Consider the following 7,747-nt stretch of genomic DNA (forward strand, 5'->3'; position numbering starts at 1 on the left):
CTCAATTTAAGGTTCGGTTAGCAGTGTTGTTAAAACCCTTTCCTGCAGTCAAATGACCAAATCACCCTCTAGTGGTCTTATGTTTGGAATGTTATTCATATTTTTCATAATTCAGAAAATAAAACAACCACAAAAAAATCCAGTGTTTTTATGTCAAATGGTTTTGTTATATTTCAGCCTTCCGTGATGTATATAAAGTGTAATATTGGGATGCAAACTCAAAATGTAAGACATTTCAACTCTATAACTGACATGGTACAGGTGTCTTTTTTATGTAAAGCCCATACAGTATGTGAGGTGTATACTTTTGTTTCAAAGTAGATTTGTTGAAGACTACCAAGAAACACCTGATTTAGCCCACTGCAGTAACATGTTAAATCTAACCCTAACCTTACATCAATGTTAAATCACACAGCTAACTGTATGGTGGTATTCAAACTGAGGTTAATCAATACATGCAAAACAGCTATTTTGATTACCTAGCATTACCTAGCTAACGGTAGCTAGCTAACACCTGTCAGCTGAAAGCTAGCTAGCTAAGGAACAGGCAAACAAAGGTAGCTAGCTATTAGGCCTTCCCAGTCAGTACCTGGAGTCTAGGCATTCCTAGTCAGTACCTGGAGTCTAGCATTCCTAGTCAGTACCTGGAGTCTAGCATTCCTAGTCACTACCTGGAGTCTAGCATTCCTAGTCAGTACCTGAAGTCTAGCATTCCTAGTCAGTACCTGGAGTCTAGCATTCTTACTCAGTGCCTGGAGTCTAGCATTCCTAGTCAGTACCTGGAGTCTAGCATTCCTAGTCAGTACCTGGAGTCTAGCATTCCTAGTCAGTACCTGGAGTCTAGCATTCCTAGTCAGTACCTGGAGTCTAGCATTCCTAGTCAGTACCTGGAGTCTAGCATTCCTAGTCAGTACCTGGAGTCTAGGCATTCCTAGTCAGTACCTGGAGTCTAAGTTGGAATATACCAGTGGAGTTGAGCTAGTCCTGGTCAGTACCTGTAGTCCAGGGTTGATGGTGAAGCTCCCAGAAGTAGGTTTCATACAGGCAACATACTGACAGTGGTGGATCTCATTTAGGGTTATATTCTGCCTGTCGTAACTGCAGTAGGAAAGAGTGGGGCAACAGCTTGATTATACAAAACTAACACAACACAAATCACACTTCTGATAAAATGGAAGTGTAACATTTCATTCTGATCTTACAATCAAAGAGGGTATAAGAGGCATTACAGTGTGCAGGGCTTCTCGACTGTGTGATCGGAAGGAGGGAGACGGGAGAATTAGAGAGAGCATACAGTGGGGCAAAAAAGTATTTAGTCAGCTACCAATTGTGCAAGTTCTCCCACTTAAAAAGATGAGAGAGGCCTGTAATTTTCATCATAGGTACACTTCAACTATGACAGACAAAATGAGGGGGAAAAAATCCAGAAAACCACATTGTAGGATTTTTAATGAATTTATTTGCAAATTATGGTGGAAAATAAGTATTTGGTCACCTACAAACAAGCAAGATTTTGGCTCTCACAGACCTGTCACATCAGACATCAAAGTTACCAAAACACCCTGCTCACATCAGTTACCAGAACTCCCTAGTCACATCAGACATCACAGTTACCAAAACACCCTGGTCACATCAGTTACCAGAACTCCCTAGTCACATCAGTTACCAGAACTCCCTAGTCACATCAGACATCAGACATCACAGTTACCAGAACACCCTAGTCACATCAGTTACCAGAACTCCCTAGTCATACCAGACATCACAGTTACCTAGAACTAGTCACATCAGTTACCAGAACTCCCTAGTCACATCAGACATCACAGTTACCAGAACTACCTAGTCACATCAGTTCACATCACAGTTACCAAACACCCTAGTCACATCAGTTACCAGAACTACCTAGTCACATCAGTTACCAGAACTCCCTAGTCACATCAGACATCACAGTTACCAAAACACCCTGGTCACATCAGTTACCAGAACTCCTAGTCACATCAGTTACCAGTTAAAAAACACCAGACACAGTTACCATAGCAGAAAACATCAGAACAGTTACCAAAACACCCCACATCAGTTACCAGAACAATCACAGTTACCAAAACACCCTGGTCATCAGACACAGTTACTCCCTAGTCACATCAGTTTCAGTCACAGTTACCAAACCAGTCACATCAACTCATCCAGACAAAACTGTCACATCAGTTACCAGAACTCCCTAGTCACATCAGACATCACAGTTACCAAAACAGCCTGGTCACATCAGTTACCAGAACTCCCTAGTCACATCAGACATCACAGTTACCAAAACAGCCTGGTCACATCAGTTACCAGAACTCCCTAGTCACATCAGACATCACAGTTACCAAAACACCCTGGTCACATCAGTTACCAGAACTCCCTAGTCACATCAGACATCACAGTTACCAAAACACCCTGGTCACATCAGTTACCAGAACTCCCTAGTCACATCAGACATCACAGTTACCAAAACACCCTGGTCACATCAGTTACCAGAACTCCCTAGTCACATCAGACATCACAGTTACCAAAACACCCTGGTCACATCAGTTACCAGAACTACCTAGTCACATCAGACATCAGAGTTACCAAAACACCCTGGTCACATCAGTTACCAGAACTACCTAGTCACATCAGATATCACAGTTACCAGAACTCCCTAGTCATATCAGACATCACAGTTACCAAAACACCCTGGTCACATCAGTTACCAGAACTCCCTAGTCACATCAGACATCACAGTTACCAAAACACCCTGGTCACATCAGTTACCAGAACTCCCTAGTCACATCAGACATCACAGTTACCAAAACACCCTGGTCACATCAGTTACCAGAACTCCCTAGTCACATCAGTTACCAGAACTACCTAGTCACATTAGACATCAGAGTTACCAAAACACCCTGGTCACATCAGTTACCAGAACTCCCTAGTCACATCAGTTACCAGAACTCCCTGTCACATCAGACATCAGAGTTACCAAAACACCACAAGTCACTGATAAACTATATTTTGATGAGTACTGTTAGATCACCAACAACCAAAGTGTTTCCTGTTGGCCCTTTTAGAAGATGAACAAGTGGAATTGTTAAATGATCAAACTAGTACTGGCCTGTAGCCCTCAAACTCAACTCTGGACCTCAAAGCCAATTCCACTGCAGTTTTTCATTGTTCGTCTCTCATCAGGGACTGATTTAGACCTGGGACACCAGGTGAATTAATTATCAGATAGAACAGAAACCCCGCAGGCTCTGGATCTCGTAGGGTAAGCGGTGAATACCCCTGGCCTAAATGGCAGTGTTCCCCAACCCTGGTCCTCAGGTACCCCCAACAGTACATGTTTTTATTGTCATTCTGGACAAGCACCCCTGATTCAACTTGTCAACTAATCATTAAGCCCTCAATGAGTTGAATGAGGTGCGTTTGTCAAGGGCTACAACAAAACTGTGTAGTGTTGGAGTTACTGGATGAGCAGGGTTGGGAAACACTGCTGGACGTTACAGATAACTTTTCTTTGTCACCTCACCATCTCTACTCGTTCTCCTCGTAACACCAGCAGATGGTGCTGCTGTTCTGTTCTGATTGGAGATCTGGATCTTACAACTGCATATCTTAGACGTGAAGCATTTTTTTTCATCACAGCCTGTTGCCTTAAAGCACAGCTTCAACACAGGAAGAACTTGACCAGAACTGAGTGAGATGGAGGACATTCGTCAATGGCCTATGCTCCTAATAGGAGCCAAGGGCTTAAGTCAAAAAAGAACCCAATGTTGTGTCACTCACTCTGCAGCATGAGGGAGGTGCGGTAGTAGTTGAGGGGTACTTCAGTGGTCATGTCAATATTTGTCAGGTGGTCTACCTGATTCCTGACCAGAAAAGTATTCTCCACGACTGCATTCCCCACCAGCATCAGGGGTTGGCCCCTCTCCAGCAACAGATCCATAAAGTACCTCAGATGCACCGTCTCAGCCGTGTGCACCAAAGCGGACTACAGTACAGCAGCCGTAGAAAACAACTGAGAAAAGAGTGAAGTGTGAACACAGAAATGGTTACAGCACGGTTATATCACTCACTTTGAAAGCCATGTATTGACCGACACCAAGTCAGTGAGTTGTTCATAATTGATAATGTCTTATGTCTCCCGTGTACACCGCCACTGTTCGGGGATAATAGCGTCGTTAGGTGGGAACAAAACCCTGCTAATTACAGCTCAGCCAGAGGCGGCAGGCAGCAGGCTGGCAGCTGTGGGCAGGAGTACTGGGAGGAGGCAATAGAGCGTGGGTTGAGAGTCTAGAGTCTGTGCTTTTACACCCACACCCTCTGCTATGCGGTGTGCTAGATGGTAATCAGACACAGTGGCAGGGCTTTGTTCCGTCCTAGCTAGGGACCCCCACTATGACCTCATGATGTGTGGCTTTACCCTCTCATGCTCGCTGATGCGTTCAGACATTTTTAATACGGCCGCATTGTTCATTTCTTGTCATTGTTTTTCAAAGAATGGTGTCTTTCTCACTGAAACGTGTATTCCGATGTTCTTTGAAAAGTTGCAACAGGAAGGTAAAGATGCAACAGGAAGGTAAAGATGCAACAGGAAGGTAAAGTTGCAACAGGAGGGTAAAGATGCAACAGGAAAGTAAAGCTGCAACAGGAAGGTAAATATGCAACAGGAAGGTAAAGCTGCAACAGGAAGGTAAAGCTGCAACAGGAAAGTAAAGCTGCAACAGGAAGGTAAAGCTGCAACAGGAAGGTAAAGTTGCAACAGGAAGGTAAAGTTGCAACAGGAAGGTAAAGCTGCAACAGGAAGGTAAAGTTGCAACAGGAAGGTAAAGCTGCACCAGGAAGGTAAAGCTGCAACAGGAAGGTAAAGCTGCAACAGGAAGGTACATTTGCAACAGGAAGGTAAAGCTGCAACAGGAAGGTAAAGCTGCAACAGGAAGGTAAAGCTGCAACAGGAAGGTAAAGCTGCAACAGGAAGGTAAAGTTGCAACAGGAAGGTAAAGTTGCAACAGGAAGGTAAAGCTGCAACAGGAAGGTAAAGCTGCAACAGGAAGGTAAAGATGCAACAGGAAGGTAAAGCTGCAACAGAAAGATATTATTCCCATGTAGGCTACAATAAAAACATCAACTGTAACCGGGAGGTTTTCCAGAACTCTGGCTGTGCTGCTAGTTAATTACATGATACAGAGAGACAACAGAGAGACAATAGAGAGGCTACAGAGAGACAATAAAGAGACAACAGAGAGACAACAGAGAGACAATAGAGAGGCTACAGAGAGACAATAGAGAGACAATAGAGAGACAATAGAGACACAACAGAGACACAACAGAGAGACAACAGAGAGACAACAGAGAGACAATAGAGAGACAACAGAGAGACAATAGACAATAGAGAGGCTACAGAGAGACAATAGAGAGACTACAGAGAGACAACAGAGAGACAACAGAGAGACAATAGAGAGACAACAGAGAGACTACAGAGAGACAATAGAGAGGCTACAGAGAGACAATAGAGAGGCTACAGAGAGACAATAGACAATAGAGAGGCTACAGAGAGACAATAGAGAGACTACAGAGAGACAACAGAGAGACAACAGAGAGACAATAGAGAGACAACAGAGAGACTACAGAGAGACAATAGAGAGGCTACAGAGAGACTACAGAGAGACAATAGAGAGGCTACAGAGAGGCTACAGAGAGACAATAGAGAGACAATAGAGAGGCTACAGAGAGACAATAGAGAGGCTACAGAGAGACAACAGAGACAATAGAGGGGCTACAGAGAGACAATAGAGAGGCTACAGAGAGACAACAGAGAGACAATAGAGAGACAATAGAGAGACTACAGAGAGACTACAGAGATACTACAGAGAGGCTACAGAGAGACAATAGAGAGACAATAGAGAGACAACAGAGAGACAATAGAGAGACAACAGAGAGGCTACAGAGAGACAATAGAGAGACAATATAGAGACAACAGATAGGCTACAGAGAGACAACAGAGAGACAACAGAGAGGCTACAGAGAGACAACAGTCTGGTGTGTTGCAGTAGTGGATTGGTGTGTTGTAATAGTGGATTGGTGTGTTGTAATAGTGGATTGGTGTGTTGTAATAGTGCATTGGTGTGTTGTAATAGTGGATTGGTGTGTTGTAATAGTGGATTGGTGTGTTGTAGTGGTGGATTGGTGTGTTGTAATAGTGGATTGGAGTGTTGTAATAGTGGATTGGTGTGTTGTAGTGGTGGATTGGTGTGTTGTAATAGTGGATTAGAGTGTTGTAATAGTGGATTGGTGTGTTGTAATAGTGGATTGGTGTGTTGTAATAGTGGATTGGTGTGTTGTAATAGTGGATTGGTGTGTTGTAGTGGTGGATTGGTGTGTTGTAATAGTGGATTGTTGTGTTGTAATAGTGGATTGGTGTGTTGTAGTGGTGGATTGGTGTGTTGTAATAGTGGATTGGAGTGTTGTAATAGTGGATTAGAGTGTTGTAGTGGTGGATTGGTGTGTTGTAGTGGTGGATTGGAGTGTTGTAGTGATGGATTGGAGTGTCGTAATAGTGGATTGGAGTGTTGTAATAGTGGATTAGAGTGTTGTAGTGGTGGATTGGAGAGTTGTAGTGGTGGATTGGTGTGTTGTAATAGTGGATTGGAGTGTTGTAGTGGTGGATTGGTGTGTTGTAGTGGTGGATTGGAGTGTGTAATAGTGGATTGGAGTGTTGTAGTGGTGGATTGGTGTGTTGTAGTGGTGGATTGGAGTGTTGTAATAGTGGATTGGAGTGTTGTAGTGTTGGATTGGTGTTTTGTAATAGTGGATTGGTGTTTTGTAATAGTGGATTGGTGTGTTGTAATAGTGGATCGGAGTGTTGTAGAGGTGGATTGGTGTGTTATACTAGATGATTGGTGTGTTGTAATAGTGGACTGGCGTGTTGTAGTGGTGGATTGGTGTGTTGTAATAGTGGATTGGAGTGTTGTAGTGGTGGATTGGAGTGTCGTAATAGTGGATTGGAGTGTTGTAGTGTTGGATTGGTGTTTTGTAATAGTGGATTGGTGTTTTGTAATAGTGGATTGTTGTGTTGTAATAGTGGATTGGTGTGTTGTAGTGGTGGATTGGTGTGTTGTAATAGTGGATTGGAGTGTTGTAATAGTGGATTGGTGTGTTGTAGTGGTGGATTGGTGTGTTGTAATAGTGGATTGGAGTGTTGTAATAGTGGATTAGAGTGTTGTAGTGGTGGATTGGTGTGTTGTAGTGGTGGATTGGAGTGTTGTAGTGATGGATTGGAGTGTCGTAATAGTGGATTGGAGTGTTGTAATAGTGGATTAGAGTGTTGTAGTGGTGGATTGGAGAGTTGTAGTGGTGGATTGGAGTGTTTTAATAGTGGATTGGAGTGTTGTAGTGGTGGATTGGTGTGTTGTAGTGGTGGATTGGAGTGTCGTAATAGTGGATTGGAGTGTTGTAGTGGTGGATTGGTGTGTTGTAGTGGTGGATTGGAGTGTTGTAGTGGTGGATTGGAGTGTCGTAATAGTGGATTGGAGTGTTGTAGTGTTGGATTGGTGTTTTGTAATAGTGGATTGGTGTGTTGTAATAGTGGATCGGAGTGTTGTAGAGGTGGATTGGTGTGTTGTAATAGTGGATTGGTGTGTTGTAATAGTGGACTGGCGTGTTGTAGTAGTGGATTGGTGTGTTGTAGTGGTGGATTGGTGTGTTGTAATAGTGGATTGGATTGTTGTAGTGG

Source organism: Oncorhynchus keta, unplaced genomic scaffold (genome assembly GCF_023373465.1).
Source record: "Oncorhynchus keta strain PuntledgeMale-10-30-2019 unplaced genomic scaffold, Oket_V2 Un_scaffold_8559_pilon_pilon, whole genome shotgun sequence".
In the NCBI taxonomy this organism is placed as follows: domain Eukaryota; kingdom Metazoa; phylum Chordata; class Actinopteri; order Salmoniformes; family Salmonidae; genus Oncorhynchus; species Oncorhynchus keta.